The sequence below is a fragment of the Haliotis cracherodii genome, unplaced genomic scaffold (assembly GCF_022045235.1).
Source record: "Haliotis cracherodii isolate W230 unplaced genomic scaffold, xgHalCrac1.p SCAF_15, whole genome shotgun sequence".
Lineage (NCBI taxonomy): Eukaryota > Metazoa > Mollusca > Gastropoda > Lepetellida > Haliotidae > Haliotis > Haliotis cracherodii.
The window spans coordinates 24,257,657-24,274,771 of NW_027266270.1; the positions used below are offsets into that span (position 1 = coordinate 24,257,657).

General features: G+C 38.2%; 16 non-coding genes across 16 annotated transcripts; all 16 read left to right on the forward strand.

Annotated features, from left to right (window-relative positions):
* Positions 1–119: 119 nt before the first annotated feature.
* Trnaq-cug (transfer RNA glutamine (anticodon CUG)) lies at positions 120–191 on the forward strand. The gene has a single exon. It is a non-coding gene; the product is annotated as a tRNA-Gln (tRNA).
* A 276-nt stretch (positions 192–467) lies between these two features.
* On the forward strand, positions 468–539 carry Trnaq-cug (transfer RNA glutamine (anticodon CUG)). The gene has a single exon. It is a non-coding gene; the product is annotated as a tRNA-Gln (tRNA).
* A 269-nt stretch (positions 540–808) lies between these two features.
* On the forward strand, positions 809–880 carry Trnaq-uug (transfer RNA glutamine (anticodon UUG)). Its single transcript has one exon. It is a non-coding gene; the product is annotated as a tRNA-Gln (tRNA).
* A 335-nt stretch (positions 881–1,215) lies between these two features.
* On the forward strand, positions 1,216–1,287 carry Trnaq-cug (transfer RNA glutamine (anticodon CUG)). Its single transcript has one exon. It is a non-coding gene; the product is annotated as a tRNA-Gln (tRNA).
* Positions 1,288–7,765: 6,478 nt separating this feature from the next.
* Positions 7,766–7,837, forward strand: Trnaq-uug (transfer RNA glutamine (anticodon UUG)). Its single transcript has one exon. It is a non-coding gene; the product is annotated as a tRNA-Gln (tRNA).
* A 448-nt stretch (positions 7,838–8,285) lies between these two features.
* Positions 8,286–8,357, forward strand: Trnaq-cug (transfer RNA glutamine (anticodon CUG)). The gene has a single exon. It is a non-coding gene; the product is annotated as a tRNA-Gln (tRNA).
* Positions 8,358–8,633: 276 nt separating this feature from the next.
* Positions 8,634–8,705, forward strand: Trnaq-cug (transfer RNA glutamine (anticodon CUG)). The gene has a single exon. It is a non-coding gene; the product is annotated as a tRNA-Gln (tRNA).
* A 268-nt stretch (positions 8,706–8,973) lies between these two features.
* On the forward strand, positions 8,974–9,045 carry Trnaq-uug (transfer RNA glutamine (anticodon UUG)). Its single transcript has one exon. It is a non-coding gene; the product is annotated as a tRNA-Gln (tRNA).
* A 335-nt stretch (positions 9,046–9,380) lies between these two features.
* On the forward strand, positions 9,381–9,452 carry Trnaq-cug (transfer RNA glutamine (anticodon CUG)). The gene has a single exon. It is a non-coding gene; the product is annotated as a tRNA-Gln (tRNA).
* Positions 9,453–9,919: 467 nt separating this feature from the next.
* On the forward strand, positions 9,920–9,991 carry Trnaq-cug (transfer RNA glutamine (anticodon CUG)). Its single transcript has one exon. It is a non-coding gene; the product is annotated as a tRNA-Gln (tRNA).
* A 276-nt stretch (positions 9,992–10,267) lies between these two features.
* On the forward strand, positions 10,268–10,339 carry Trnaq-cug (transfer RNA glutamine (anticodon CUG)). The gene has a single exon. It is a non-coding gene; the product is annotated as a tRNA-Gln (tRNA).
* Positions 10,340–10,608: 269 nt separating this feature from the next.
* On the forward strand, positions 10,609–10,680 carry Trnaq-uug (transfer RNA glutamine (anticodon UUG)). Its single transcript has one exon. It is a non-coding gene; the product is annotated as a tRNA-Gln (tRNA).
* Positions 10,681–11,127: 447 nt separating this feature from the next.
* Positions 11,128–11,199, forward strand: Trnaq-cug (transfer RNA glutamine (anticodon CUG)). The gene has a single exon. It is a non-coding gene; the product is annotated as a tRNA-Gln (tRNA).
* Positions 11,200–12,362: 1,163 nt separating this feature from the next.
* Positions 12,363–12,434, forward strand: Trnaq-cug (transfer RNA glutamine (anticodon CUG)). The gene has a single exon. It is a non-coding gene; the product is annotated as a tRNA-Gln (tRNA).
* Positions 12,435–12,901: 467 nt separating this feature from the next.
* Trnaq-cug (transfer RNA glutamine (anticodon CUG)) lies at positions 12,902–12,973 on the forward strand. Its single transcript has one exon. It is a non-coding gene; the product is annotated as a tRNA-Gln (tRNA).
* A 276-nt stretch (positions 12,974–13,249) lies between these two features.
* On the forward strand, positions 13,250–13,321 carry Trnaq-cug (transfer RNA glutamine (anticodon CUG)). Its single transcript has one exon. It is a non-coding gene; the product is annotated as a tRNA-Gln (tRNA).
* The last annotated feature ends 3,794 nt before the right edge of the window (positions 13,322–17,115 follow it).

Consider the following 17,115-nt stretch of genomic DNA (forward strand, 5'->3'; position numbering starts at 1 on the left):
CATCACGCTAGAAACTACACCTTGACACATCATTCATCATATCTGACAAGTCACATGCATCTCTGCAGAAGGAATTTGGAGTAAGTTGTAATACCCAAGACTTTCAATGTGAAATAAGCGGTTCTATGGTGTAATGGTTAGCACTCTGGACTCTGAATCCAGCGATCCGAGTTCAAATCTCGGTAGAACCTACAGCCTTCTTTTGGAGGATTTTGAAGATGATTTTCATCTGGCATTCACAACCACTAAAAAGTCAGCAAACTGCTTTGGACAAGTAAAACTACCTTTACACATCTACATCACTCACACAATTGTTATGTCAAACAGTAATCCCACCTTAATGATTTTTCATCAATCCAGTACATGATAAATGATAGACACGCACAAGAGTGGGACAGTCACACGCCTCTCTGCAGAAGGGATTTGGAGTAAGTTGTAATACCCAAGACTTTCAATGTGAAATAAGCGGTTCTATGGTGTAATGGTTAGCACTCTGGACTCTGAATCCAGCGATCCGAGTTCAAATCTCGGTAGAACCTACAGCCTTCTTTTGGAGGATTTTGAAGATGATTTTCATCTGGCATTCACAACCACTAAAAAGTCAGCAAACTGCTTTGGACAAGTAAAACTACCTTTACACATCTACATCACTCACACAATTGTTATGTCAAACAGTAATCCCACCTTAATGATTTTACATCAATCCAGTACATGATAAATGACAAACACACAAAAGAGTGTATCCCCAGTTGATTGCTCTTGATTCCATTGTCAAATTATTGATACGCATTATACACGTCCGTCAACTGGTCCCATGGTGTAATGGTTAGCACTCTGGACTTTGAATCCAGCGATCCGAGTTCAAATCTCGGTGGGACCTACTTTTTAAAAAATAGAATATTGCCAAATTCCCGAAGTGCGTGAAAGATACGCGCCAATGACTTCAGCAATCCATAAAAAGACAGTTTCGAGCACCTCTGGCAAGAGAGAAGACAGAAATGAAATAGCGAGAAAAAACTACTAATTGAGTTTGTGGGCCACTTTAAAGTGTAGCACATATGTCCGGCGCGTGTACAACTTGCATCACGCTAGAACTACACCTTGACACATCATTCATCATATCTGACAAGTCCGATAATGGAACAGTCACATGCATCTCTGCAGAAGGGATTTGGAGTAAGTTGTAATACCCAAGACTTTCAATGTGAAATAAGCGGTTCTATGGTGTAATGGTTAGCACTCTGGACTCTGAATCCAGCGATCCGAGTTCAAATCTCGGTAGAACCTACAGCCTTCTTTTGGAGGATTTTGAAGATGATTTTCATCTGGCATTCACAACCACTAAAAAGTCAGCAAACTGCTTTGGACAAGTAAAACTACCTTTACACATCTACATCACTCACACAATTGTTATGTCAAACAGTAATCCCACCTTAATGATTTTTCATCAATCCAGTACATGATAAATGATAGACACGCACAAGAGTGGGACAGTCACACGCCTCTCTGCAGAAGGGATTTGGAGTAAGTTGTAATACACAAGACTTTCGATGTGAGATACGCGGTTCTATGGTGTAATGGTTAGCACTCTGGACGAGGGGTTGCCTCCCTTGTTGAGTCACAACGTGGAAGGATATTGGAAGTGCTCTGCTATTTATTGTAAGTACTTCTATCTTTGTGGAAATATTTGACTGTTGTTATGAAGGTGTGTTCATATATGTTTCAAGATTACATCTGAACCAGTAATTGGAGAAAATAGAAACTATGAGCCACCAGGCTGGGGGGCATTGGCCACCCCCTAGTCAGGTCATCAACAACAATGGCCGCCATCGTGTTTATCAAAAAGAAAACATTGTTTGGGTTCATTATGACAACCAGATTCGCCCTAAAGCATTTGAGCTTTGCAAGGTGTTGGAGCAGGAACTTGGAGACAATACTGTGTACTGCTGTACACCTAGAAATAACAATTATTTTGAAATTACTCTAGCGGAAAATGCGCTAGTAAAATCACTTGGAGAGTCTGTTGTAGTTGATAATCAAATATACAAACTTTCGCCTCTCGTGAATAACAGAGTTGTAGTTTCATTTATGAACTTGCCCAGCTATACCACAGATGAGGAAATTAGAAACGTCCTACATGCGTTTGGAATAATTGAAGTGGATACCATCCACAGGAGGAAAATCCATGGCACTAATTGGGAAGATGGTACAAGATATACTCAAGTAAAATTTCCAACAGGGATCCGCAGTCTTCCCTATAGCGTCAAATTCAGGACACATGAAGGTTTTGATTTTTTCAGAGTTATTCACAATGAGCAAATCAAAGTATGCTACCACTGCCTTTCAGACCAACACGAAAAAAAGATGTGTCCAAACATTGTATGCAGGAACTGCGGGAACCAAGGACATCTTCAAAATAACTGTCGTGTTCCAAAATGTCATAGATGTAAACTGAAACCGGTAGAGTGTGATTGCTATGGGTATGATGATGTTTCTGATGACATTGATAACGATAATCATGATGATCATGATAAGGATGAGGAAAATGACGTTGATATTGGCATCATGGACACAGAGACGGATGCAACTCTAGCAAGGTGGCCTATTCGTGATGAATTATCAATTGAAGATGACAAAGATCAAGAAAGGGTGGATGGAATTGTAGATGTCCCCGAGGAAGACAACGAGGAAAGGTCACAAGATAAATATGTAACCAATTTTGTGACTGACTCAAACAATGAAACACAAAATATTGTCAATGAACTACTATTTGAAATCGTTGACAGAAGTTTACATGTTGGCAAATGTAGTTCTGATGCCAAAAAACATGTATCTCCTTGTAGTGCTCACTTAGTGAATGATGTAACAGACACACTGTTAGATATCGTGACAATAGTGAGGTTGTAGATGTTCATGATGGCATGGCAGACTCGAATGAGATCAATCACAATGTTCTTTCACAACCATACCGTGGGGATGGTGCCCCAGGAAGCGTGAAAGGGAAATGGAGAATATCCAAGCCCGATGAAGAGGTAATTAGGGCACATGTTGGGGGAAGAGCCCCTAGAAAAAAGAATGTTGTTAAATCTCGAAAAGGGAAAAAATATAGATGAAACACATGTTGAAGTATAATATGCATCTCTCATTGCTCATCATGTTCAGTATATGGTCATGGAATGTCAATGGTTTGAGAGATGTTGGTAAATTTGAAAAAGTGATGTCACTTATAAATAGTTCACATGTTGATATAGCATTCTTACAGGAAACGTTTTGGGACCGAACATTTGTTGAAAACTATCAACATATGTGGGCCGGGAAAATTTTATTTAGTAACTCAACCAACATAAATCGCAGGGGTGTAGCTATATTAGTATCAAAAAATTTTCAACATGAAGTTAGAATGATAGCACACGATTCTGAAGGCAGACTATTAAAAGCAGAAATTGATGTGGATGATAAAAAATATTATTTACTCAATGTTTATGCTCCTAATGGTTTAGAAGAAAAGTTAACATTTTACAAAGAGCTAGAAGGATGGTTAGAACCAAGTAATATGTTTGTAGGGGGAGATTTTAATGATATAGTAGATCCTGTTTTGGATAAAGGCATTAACAATAAAACATTCAATCTAAGAAGTAGTGACACTCTTATTTCCATAATTCAAAAATATTGTATGGTTGATGTATGGAGACACAAAAATTATGATAAAAAGGAGTTCTCCAGAACCCAAACAGTAAATGGTGTTTTAAAACAATCCAGAATTGACTTTTTTCTCTTATCCAGACATCTTTTACATAGTGTTATACATTGTTATATCAAATACTGTAAAATGAGCGATCACAACATTGTTTCACTGAAGGTTGATCTCAGTAACATAGAAAAGGGTCCAGGAGTTTGGATTTTTAATAATCAGCTGTTAGAAGATGGTATCTTTTATAATAAAATTCGTCATATTATTGAGGAAGCAAAAGTATGTCCACTTTTTACATCAGAGCCACTTATGTGGTGGGACAACTTGAAATATCAATTTAAAAAGTTTTCAAAATCTTATTCAAGCAAAAAAAGTAGACTGGCAAAAAATGATTATTACAACATTCAAAATAAACTTAGAATTGAATATAAAAAATTAGCTTCAATACCGGGGTATCAATCTACACAACTATGTGATTTAGAAAATAAATTAGAAGAATATGACAACAACACCTGTAGGGGTGCTATCTTGAGATCAAAAGCACAGTTTACTCTTGAATCTGACAGATGCACTTCTTATTTCTTGAATTTGGAAAAGTCAAAACAGCAAGCTAATTCAATCAAAGAACTTATAACTGAAGATGGAACAACGATACGGAATACAGAGGACATTATAGACACAGCACAATCATTTTATGCCAAGTTATATACAGATGAGGGATTTGATCAAGTAAAAGAACAAGTAGTTGTAAACATGATTCAGAAATCGATTAATAATGAACAAAAAGTTAAATGCGATCTTCCAATTTCTGAAAAACAGTTGACAGAGGCACTGAAAGGAATGAAACATAACAAGACACCAGGTCCAGATGGTTTAACTGTTGAATTCTTCCTCAAGTTTTGGGAGATTTTATGTCCTCTTTTCCATCATGTTACACAGAGTATCTTTGAAGAGAAGGAATTATCTCGTTCTATGAAAACCAGTATTATCAGCTTATTCTATAAAAATAAAGGTGATAAAAGAGATTTAAAATGTTATAGACCTATTTCACTGATCAATGTTGACTGTAAATTAATATCACGCACATTGTCTCTTAGACTCAAGTCTGTAATGTCAGATATTATCTCCCCTGAACAATCCTGCTGTGTACCAGGGAGAGACATTGCACACAATTTACATTCGGTCAGGGATGTAGTTGATATAGTGGATAGTGAAGATAAAGATGCATTTTTAATTAAAGTAGATCAAGAGAAAGCTTTCGATAGAGTTTCACATACTTACTTATTGGATATTTTACAAAAATTCAATTTTGGGAATAATTTTATATCCTGGATTAGAATTTTGTATACAGACATTAAAAGTTCTGTCAAGTGTAATGGGCATTTAAGTCCATATTTCAAACTATCCCGTGGAGTAAGGCAAGGGGACCCGATGAGTTCCATGCTGTTTGTGCTTATTTCTGAACCATTAAATTTGTTAATAAAAGAGAACCCACATATTCAAGGCATCAACATTGGCAATGTTTCATCTTTAATATATCAACATGCCGATGACACTACTATTACAGTGTGCAACTCACAGTCAGTGGAAAATACTTTTGAAACAATTAAATATTATTGCGAAGCAACTCAAGCCAAGATCAATTTACAAAAGTCGGAGGTGTTACTTCTTGGTAAAGCCAAGTTCAATAAATGTAACATAAGTCTTCCCGTGAAAGTTAAAAAAGATTGTGTTGAACTTCTGGGAATATATCTTGGCTCTGACTTGGCCACTTGTGAGACACTAAATTGGACGAAAAAGATAAATAAAATTCAAACTCTACTTAATTCATGGATTCAACGTCAACTCACACTGCAGGGCAGAGCCACGGTTTTAAACATCCTCATTGCCTCTAGATTATGGTACTCTTTTACAGTGTTACCAGTGCCACACTGGGTAGAAGTAGCCTTTTCCAAAATGTTTTCAAAATTCTTATGGGTAAATAAAAAGCCAAAAATAGCAGCTGTGACATGCATGGGCAAATGTACAGAAGGTGGTTTAAATATACCCAATTTGTGCCTTAAAAAGTATGCTTTAAGATTGAAACTGTTAAAAGCTTTCTTAGATTATAAATTAGACTCATTATGGAAAGCAACTATGTCTTTCTTCTTTTCAAAATATTTAAATATGGGATTACAATCAAACATACTATGTTTAAAGTTTGACAAAAAAGATATGTTGCATGTAAATCCTTTTTATGCTGAGTTGTTGCTTGCCTGGGAGGACATCTGTGGTGGTAAGAGAAGCAAACCTACCACTTTACCGGATATAATGTGTCAGCCTTTATTCAACAACCCTCTAATTTTGTATATGAACAAAACTTTGTTGTTTAAATCATTCATTGACGGTGGGATCACTTGCATAAAAGATATTTGCTATGAAGTTATACCACAATTTTTGTCACCTGATAGTATTGTTGAAATTGTACAAGGAACAATACCTGATGTTGATGTGGCCACAATCAAGAATGGTTATGCTGTTATTTTATATGCGCTTCCAACAGATTGGAAACAGATCATATTGTCTGATGCTGTCATAAATCTTCCTTGTAAAGAAATACTTTGTCCTATAGCGAACGAAGATGTATCCGTGCAGCTGTTTACGGTGAAATATTGTTATGAAATTTTCAGAACAAAATATTTTAAAAAACCAGTTGCAATGAATTGGTGGAATAATATATCTCTTGACATCAACTGGAAAGATGTTTGGGTTAATGTGTATCAAAATGACAAATCAGCCGAATGTATACAACTAGATTTTAAGGTTGCCCATAACATTATTTACACATATGACAGACTCAGCCAATTTGGTTTGACAGACACAGATATTTGTCCAGTTTGTCAAAATGAAAAAGAAGATGTGCTGCACTTGTTCATCTTCTGTAAAGAGTTATCGTTCTTACAATCACTATTTGTTGATATCCTCACTGATGTGTGTCAAGATACTGGGTTCACTCTTGGACAATTCTCGCTGTGGTTATTGTTTGGGTTTCTTCCTGAGAGAAGTGTGTCGGCAAAACCATTGTTAGATATATTGTTATCAATTTATCGGTTGGCAGTATTTAAGAGAAGAGTTGTTATAAGCCTAGGTACAGTCTCTTTTCACATAAACACATTTTTCAAATCCTTGGTAAAGAGACATCTCACATTTCTTTTGTATCATTACACAAAAAAGAAAAGATTGCATGTCTTTATTCAAAAATACATAATGTCTAATGACCTCATCGAGTTAGATGGGAATGACATTCTTCTGAAACATGCTCTTGATTAACTCAATTATAAGTTACTTATACTATTTCATTTCACATGAAAGCTTTTTTCAAATCTTTCATAAAGTGTCATTGTAGTTTAATGCTGGTTGACTATTGAAAAATGAATCAATTACAAAGTTATTTACTCAACACTGCATTAAAACATGAGGGTTTTTTTTTCAAATTTTGTTTAAAAATAAAAAATAAAAATAAAAATGTAGGACTCATTCTACCTAAAAATGAGAATGGTCTGATCCACATACACCTTTTTCTGTCTTTAAAGATGTGTGTACATAATCAAATGTAAAAATCTATTTCTCATATTTCTGTCTTTAGAATTCAAATGTTAACCACTGCCACCCAACTTCTGTGATACCCTTTTAATCTTTGTGGTGGCAGTGTCAGCACTGTCTGCGTTTGTATTATATTCCTGTGAATAAATTTCATCAAGAAAAAAAAAAAAAAGCACTCTGGACTCTGAATCCAGCGATCCGAGTTCAAATCTCGGTAGAACCTACAGCCTTCTTTTGGAGGATTTTGAAGATGATTTTCATCTGGCATTCACAACCACTAAAAAGTCAGCAAACTGCTTTGGACAAGTAAAACTACCTTTACACATCTACATCACTCACACAATTGTTATGTCAAACAGTAATCCCACCTTAATGATTTTACATCAATCCAGTACATGATAAATGCCAAACACACACAAGAGTGTGTCCCCAGTTGATTGCTCTTGATTCCATTGTCAAATTATTGATACGCATTATACACGTCCGTCAACTGGTCCCATGGTGTAATGGTTAGCACTCTGGACTTTGAATCCAGCGATCCGAGTTCAAATCTCGGTGGGACCTACTTTTTTAAAATAGAATATTGCCACATTCCCGAAGTGCGTGAAAGATACGCGCCAATGACTTCAGCAAACGAAGGCCACTTTCATTGATGATTATGGCCGTTTTGAAATCACAGCGTCTGAAATATACATTTCTTAACTACAGTTAGTTGAAAAGAAAACCAAATCAGATGGGTAATGATATCCATAAAAAGACAGTATCGAGCACCTCTGGCAAGAGAGAAGACAGAAATCAAATAGCGAGAAAAAACTACTAATTGAGTTTGTGGGCCACTTTAAAGTGTAGCACATATGTCCGGCGCGTGTACAACTTGCATCACGCTAGAAACTACACCTTGACACATCATTCATCATATCTGACAAGTCCGATAATGGAACAGTCACATGCATCTCTGCAGAAGGGATTTGGAGTAAGTTGCATTACCCAAGACTTTCAATGTGAAATAAGCGGTTCTATGGTGTAATGGTTAGCACTCTGGACTCTGAATCCAGCGATCCGAGTTCAAATCTCGGTAGAACCTACAGCCTTCTTTTGGAGGATTTTGAAGATGATTTTCATCTGGCATTCACAACCACTAAAAAGTCAGCAAACTGCTTTGGACAAGTAAAACTACCTTTACACATCTACATCACTCACACAATTGTTATGTCAAACAGTAATCCCACCTTAATGATTTTTCATCAATCCAGTACATGATAAATGATAGACACGCACAAGAGTGGGACAGTCACACGCCTCTCTGCAGATGGGATTTGGAGTAAGTTGTATTACCCAAGACTTTCAATGTGAAATAAGCGGTTCTATGGTGTAATGGTTAGCACTCTGGACTCTGAATCCAGCGATCCGAGTTCAAATCTCGGTAGAACCTACAGCCTTCTTTTGGAGGATTTTGAAGATGATTTTCATCTGGCATTCACAACCACTAAAAAGTCAGCAAACTGCTTTGGACAAGTAAAACTACCTTTACACATCTACATCACTCACACAATTGTTATGTCAAACAGTAATCCCACCTTAATGATTTTTCATCAATCCAGTACATGATAAATGACAAACACACACAAGGGGGGTCCCCAGTTGATTGCTCTTGATTCCATTGTCAAATTATTGATACGCATTATACACGTCCGTCACCTGGTCCCATGGTGTAATGGTTAGCACTCTGGACTTTGAATCCAGCGATCCGAGTTCAAATCTCGGTGGGACCTACTTTTTTAAAAATAGAATATTGCCAAATTCCCGAAGTGCGTGAAAGATACGCGCCAATGACTTCAGCAATCCATAAAAAGACAGTATCGAGCACCTCTGGCAAGAGAGAAGAAAGAAATGAAATAGCGAGAAAAAACTACTAATTGAGTTTGTGGGCCACTTTAAAGTGTAGCACATATGTCCGGCGCGTGTACAACTTGCATCACGCTAGAACTACACCTTGACACATCATTCATCATATCTGAAAAGTCCGATAATGGAACAGTCACACGCATCTCTGCAGAAGGGATTTGGAGTAAGTTGTAATACCCAAGACTTTCGATGTGAGATAAGCGGTTCTATGGTGTAATGGTTAGCACTCTGGACTCTGAATCCAGCGATCCGAGTTCAAATATCGGTAGAACCTACAGCCTTCTTTTGGAGGATTTTGAAGATGATTTTCATGTGGCATTCACAACCAATAAACTGCAAGAAACGAAGGCCATCTGGCATTCACAACCAATGACTTCAGCAAACGAAGGCCACTTTCATTGATGATTATGGCCGTTTTGAAATCACAGCGTCTGAAATATACATTTCTTAACTACAGTTGAAAAGAAAACCAAATCAGATGGGTAATGATATCCATAAAAAGACAGTATCGAGCACCTCTGGCAAAAGAGAAGACAGAAATGAAATAGCGAGAAAAAACTACTAATTGAGTTTGTGGGCCACTTTAAAGTGTAGCACATATGTCCGGCGCGTGTACAACTTGCATCACGCTAGAAACTACACCTTGACACATCATTCATCATATCTGACAAGTCACATGCATCTCTGCAGAAGGGATTTGGCGTAAGTTGTAATACCCAAGACTTTCAATGTGAGATAAGCGGTTCTATGGTGTAATGGTTAGCACTCTGGACTCTGAATCCAGCCATCCGAGTTCAAATCTCGGTAGAACCTACAGCCTTCTTTTGGAGGATTTTGAAGATGATTTTCATCTGGCATTCACAACCACTAAAAAGTCAGCAAACTGCTTTGGACAAGTAAAACTACCTTTACACATCTACATCACTCACACAATTGTTATGTCAAACAGTAATCCCACCTTAATGATTTTTCATCAATCCAGTACATGATAAATGATAGACACGCACAAGAGTGGGACAGTCACACGCCTCTCTGCAGAAGGGATTTGGAGTAAGTTGTAATACCCAAGACTTTCGATGTGAGATACGCGGTTCTATGGTGTAATGGTTAGCACTCTGGACTCTGAATCCAGCGATCCGAGTTCAAATCTCGGTAGAACCTACAGCCTTCTTTTGGAGGATTTTGAAGATGATTTTCATCTGGCATTCACAACCACTAAAAAGTCAGCAAACTGCTTTGGACAAGTAAAACTACCTTTACACATCTACATCACTCACACAATTGTTATGTCAAACAGTAATCCCACCTTAATGATTTTACATCAATCCAGTACATGATAAATGACAAACACACACAAGAGTGTGTCCCCAGTTGATTGCTCTTGATTCCATTGTCAAATTATTGATACGCATTATACACGTCCGTCAACTGGTCCCATGGTGTAATGGTTAGCACTCTGGACTTTGAATCCAGCGATCCGAGTTCAAATCTCGGTGGGACCTACTTTTATAAAATAGAATATTGCCACATTCCCGAAGTGCGTGAAAGATACGCGCCAATGACTTCAGCAAACGAAGGCCACTTTCATTGATGATTATGGCCGTTTTGAAATCACAGCGTCTGAAATATACATTTCTTAACTACAGTTAGTTGAAAAGAAAACCAAATCAGATGGGTAATGATATCCATAAAAAGACAGTATCGAGCACCTCTGGCAAGAGAGAAGACAGAAATCAAATAGCGAGAAAAAACTACTAATTGAGTTTGTGGGCCACTTTAAAGTGTAGCACATATGTCCGGCGCGTGTACAACTTGCATCACGCTAGAACTACACCTTGACACATCATTCATCATATCTGAAAAATCCGATAATGGAACAGTCACACGCATCTCTGCAGAAGGGATTTGGAGTAAGTTGTAATACCCAAGACTTTCAATGTGAAATAAGCGGTTCTATGGTGTAATGGTTAGCACTCTGGACTCTGAATCCAGCGATCCGAGTTCAAATCTCGGTAGAACCTACAGCCTTCTTTTGGAGGATTTTGAAGATGATTTTCATCTGGCATTCACAACCACTAAAAAGTCAGCAAACTGCTTTGGACAAGTAAAACTACCTTTACACATCTACATCACTCACACAATTGTTATGTCAAACAGTAATCCCACCTTAATGATTTTTCATCAATCCAGTACATGATAAATGATAGACACGCACAAGAGTGGGACAGTCACACGCCTCTCTGCAGAAGGGATTTGGAGTAAGTTGTAATACCCAAGACTTTCGATGTGAGATAAGCGGTACAATGGTGTAATGGTTAGCACTCTGGACTCTGAATCCAGCGATCCGAGTTCAAATCTCGGTAGAACCTACAGCCTTCTTTTGGAGGATTTTGAAGATGATTTTCATGTGGCATTCACAACCAATAAACTTCAACAAACGAAGGCCATCTGGCATTCACAACCAATGACTTCAGCAAACAAAGGCCACTTTCATTGATGATTATGGCCGTTTTGAAATCACAGCGTCTGAAATATACATTTCTTAACTACAGTTGAAAAGAAAACCAAATCAGATGGGTAATGATATCCATAAAAAGACAGTATCGAGCACCTCTGGCAAGAGAGAAGACAGAAATGAAATAGCGAGAAAAAACTACTAATTGAGTTTGTGGGCCACTTTAAAGTGTAGCACATGTGTCCGGCGCGTGTACAACTTCCATCACGCTAGAAACTACACCTTGACACATCATTCATCATATCTGACAAGTCACATGCATCTCTGCAGAAGGGATTTGGAGTAAGTTGTAATACCCAAGACTTTCAAGGTGAAATATGCAGTTCTATGGTGTAATGGTTAGCACCCTGGACTCTGAATCCAGCGATGCGAGTTCAAATCTCGGTAGAACCTACAGCCTTCTTTTGGAGGATTTTGAAGATGATTTTCATGTGGCATTCACAACCACTAAAAAGTCAGCAAACTGCTTTGGACAAGTAAAACTACCTTTACACATCTACATCACTCACACAATTGTTATGTCAAACAGTAATCCCACCTTAATGATTTTTCATCAATCCAGTACATGATAAATGATAGACACGCACAAGAGTGGGACAGTCACACGCCTCTCTGCAGAAGGGATTTGGAGTAAGTTGTAATACCCAAGACTTTCGATGTGAGATAAGCGGTTCTATGGTGTAATGGTTAGCACTCTGGACTCTGAATCCAGCGATCCGAGTTCAAATCTCGGTAGAACCTACAGCCTTCTTTTGGAGGATTTTGAAGATGATTTTCATGTGGCATTCACAACCAATAAACTTCAACAAACGAAGGCCATCTGGCATTCACAACCAATGACTTCAGCAAACGAAGGCCACTTTCATTGATGATTATGGCCGTTTTGAAATCACAGCGTCTGAAATATACATTTCTTAACTACAGTTGAAAAGAAAACCAAATCAGATGGGTAATGATATCCATAAAAGGACAGTATCGAGCACCTCTGACAAGAGAGAAGACAGAAATGAAATAGCGAGAAAAAACTACTAATTGAGTTTGTGGGCCACTTTAAAGTGTAGCACATATGTCCGGCGCGTGTACAACTTGCATCACGCTAGAAACTACACTTTGACACATCATTCATCATATCTGACAAGTCACATGCATCTCTGCAGAAGGGATTTGGAGTAAGTTGTAATACCCAAGACTTTCAATGTGAAATAAGCGGTTCTATGGTGTAATGGTTAGCACTCTGGACTCTGAATCCAGCGATCCGAGTTCAAATCTCGGTAGAACCTACAGCCTTCTTTTGGAGGATTTTGAAGATGATTTTCATCTGGCATTCACAACCACTAAAAAGTCAGCAAACTGCTTTGGACAAGTAAAACTACCTTTACACATCTACATCACTCACACAATTGTTATGTCAAACAGTAATCCCACCTTAATGATTTTTCATCAATCCAGTACATGATAAATGATAGACACGCACAAGAGTGGGACAGTTACACGCCTCTCTGCAGAAGGGATTTGGAGTAAGTTGTAATACCCAAGACTTTCGATGTGAGATAAGCGGTTCTATGGTGTAATGGTTAGCACTCTGGACTCTGAATCCAGCGATCCGAGTTCAAATCTAGGTAGAACCTACAGCCTTCTTTTGGAGGATTTTGAAGATGATTTTCATGTGGCATTCACAACCAATAAACTTCAACAAACGAAGGCCATCTGGCATTCACAACAAATGACTTCAGCAAACGAAGGCCACTTTCATTGATGATTATGGCCGTTTTGAAATCACAGCGTCTGAAATATACATTTCTTAACCACAGTTGAAAACAAAACCAAATCAGATGGGTAATGATATCCATAAAAAGACAGTATCGAGCACCTCTGGCAAGAGAGAAGACAGAAATGAAATAGCGAGAAAAATCTACTAATTGAGTTTGTGGGCCACTTTAAAGTGTAGCACATATGTCCGGCGCGTGTACAACTTCCATCACGCTAGAAACTACACCTTGACACATCATTCATCATATCTGACAAGTCCGATAATGGAACAGTCACACGCATCTCTGCAGAAGGGATTTGGAGTAAGTTGTAATACCCAAGACTTTCAATGTGAAATAAGCGGTTCTATGGTGTAATGGTTAGCACTCTGGACTCTGAATCCAGAGAAGTATAGGTAATGGGGGTTCTGGACCACTTCCACTGGAGCCGGATTCATATACCTATACTGCTACTACAGATGGAATTTTGTATGCCAAAATGATTATGCGATTTAACGATAGTCATGAGTTGTATTAAACGAAACATCAATATTAATTAATAATGAATAAAATTTACTATAGCCCACGAGGATATTGGAAAGGTGTAGGAGCAATAATAAAATTAGCCACCACGGCTAAGGTATCTAAAGATGTGGCCAAGGATTGGTTAAAGAAACAAGCGTTGTGGCAAATACATTTACCGGCACCGCGTTATATACCGAGGAAGAAGTTTGATATTTTTACGACAAATGAAGTTCATCAGGCTGACCTCTTGTTTCTTCCTCACGATAAGGTAAAACGCAAAACGTATAAATACGCTTTAACAGTAGTGGATGTGGCTAGTCGATACAAAGAGGCTGAGCCATTAACCTCGAAAGATTCAACAGAAGTAGCTAATGCACTGAGCCGCATATATAAACGCGGACCGCTAAAATGGCCTAAGCTATTTCAATTAGATCCCGGTCGCGAGTTTATGGGATCGGTAACTAAACTTTTAACAAAGCACAACGTCGAAATCGTCCGTGGTGAAAGAGAGGCCCACCGTAGTCAAGCTATCGTTGAAAGATTTAACCGGACACTAGCGGAACGTTTGTTTGGCTATCAGTATGGGATCGAAATGAAATCCGAGCGATTGAGATCAACTGAATGGGTGACACGATTATCAGCCGTTGTATCAGCGCTGAATAATGAAGTAACGAGATTAATAGGGAAGAAACCATCCGATGCGATTAAAATGAAATCCGTGACTTCCGAATCTTCAGCACCGAGGAGAGGCAAAAAAACAAAAACTTCCGGATAGAGTAAGGGTAAGATATTTATACCAGCCCGGTGAACTCGAGGGAGGCCTACGTCGCGCAACCGATCCCATATGGTCCCTTAAGACGTATAACATTAGTCGATTGGTTATGAAAGAAGGAGAGCCTATTCTTTATTATCTTCAAGATGGACCGGGTAGGGCATTTGTACGAGAAGAATTGTTCATAGTTCCCGACGGTACGGTATTACCACCATAACCATAAGCATAGGTAGTTACACCATCATTATCAATCCATCTCTTTGTATCTAAGGGGGATAATGATGTCTTGTTCATTCTTAATCCATATATCCTATGATCGTAACTTCTTAAAGAGTTCATCTCGTGTTTGAACGTTCTACCGTTGAATAATGATACTGTTCGTGTTTGATATGCTTTTTTACAACATACTTCTTAACACCCTTAGCTTTTCTTATCTCTCCATTATCGGACATTTTTATAGAATACATCTTAGGTCTTAATCCTACATACTCCGCTATAGGAGTCCCAGCACATTCATCCTTCATCTTACCTAACACCTTTTTATTTACAACGCTGTGCAGTGGATTATCTTTAGGGTAATCGCTCGTGTCGTACATATCTATTTTTTCTGCCATATCTTTATACACATCCTCGGTTTGTATTTCCATCAACAAAGAATCTGTGTCGGTATATAACACCTCGCATCTATCACCGTATTGCTTCTTAAGTTCGTTGTAATAAAAGTCATACAATAAGTGTTTTGACAAGTCGAGAATACTCATACCGACGTACACCGGTCTGTTGAATTTTATATTACTTTTCTGCATATGCAACGCGGCTAAGTCGTTATCGAATATCTTGCTTCTGTTAAAAGCCGGACTGGCTATGAGTTTCCTGAGTCTTTCTTCCTCATTAGATCTGACTAATTTAACATCAACACGCTTCCTTAGATTCTCCATAGTTTTACCGAATACCGAGTTATTCATGAGCTTATACAGATTCTTTTCGAAATCGCTGGTGGCTATCTTTCTTAAATCTGTGTTCAGCCTTATATAGGGCTCCATCCAAGGGCTTTGATCAAACTTTAGAAATCTGTGTATTTTCTTTAGTTTCATACCTAACGATAGATACAACTGGAGATTTCTGTAGTGAACTATATATTTTGTCTTATCCATCAAATTTGGTATGAGTTTTTCTACGTTAGCTAACCTACTATTACCTATCAATGAACGTTGATATTCCGACATCCAGTCTTTATTAACCATTAATCTTTCGGGAGCTAGCAGATAACTGTTATGGTCTTTATGTAAGGAACTCGGATATTCCAAGTCAACTTCTAGTATGTACCCTTTATTCTCATCATTATTATTGATATCATTCACATTGACCCACTCAAAACCACCCGTGGGTGAAGGTTGACTCATAGCCCATCCGTACAAATTGTTAGCGTCTAGATATAATATATGCGTGTCGGGTTTACTCGGATCGTATCCTTCCACTAATTTATTATTAGCCTTAGAATACCTTTTCGCTGCCATCGATATACCACCTCTTAATCCTTTCTCAATAAACAAGTGCATATCGTAATCTGTGAGTAGTTTTAGTTCTACGCCGGTCTTCTTCAACAATGCATCCCACGATAGTCCGGGACTGGAATAGTACCATGCCGGGTCCAAGCCGTATTGTTTTAAACACGTCTCTCTAAATATCTCGAATATATCGGCGAGTAACAGTACATCGGTTTTTAAGTACAGATCGTGATAATCGCCTAAATTCTTACAACCTAATTTATCCCAGACCGTCAGAGCGTGTTCATAATCGGCATCTGTTATTCTAGATTCCGTTAAGTTACTATAGAATGATTCGAGTGGTGGTAATTCAGTTTCTTCGAATCTAGACCAATCATCCATATATTCGTAAGGATATACGCCTTTTCTCAGCAGCAAATGACGAGTTATCTTATCGGTATATTGATTTGTTATAGCGAAGTCATTGGGATTGTTCGCTTTAGCTAAATTGTCCAGGGAAGATAACAGAAACTGTACGGAGTCTATGAATCTAAGCCCATTACTTTGTTTTATTCTAGATTTCCCATCCTTGTCCCTATAATGTATAGGTTTAGTCAACGAGAACGAAATGTATTTTTCCATATTGTTAGGAATGCACGTTAAGCCGCCGTCAGTCTTTGAGATAGCTTGCATAATGAGATGTGAATCGTATCCTCTAAGGTTATGAAACACAACGGGGATGGGTATTGTTTGAGCATTCATTTTTAGTTTCAAGTTACACTCGTTATGAGCGGCTCCCCGATAATTACCCATGACGTGACAATGATCTCTTACAGAATCCCCATCCAGGGGTTTATTACAAAGGTGACAACTCGTTGACTTCTTGTGGG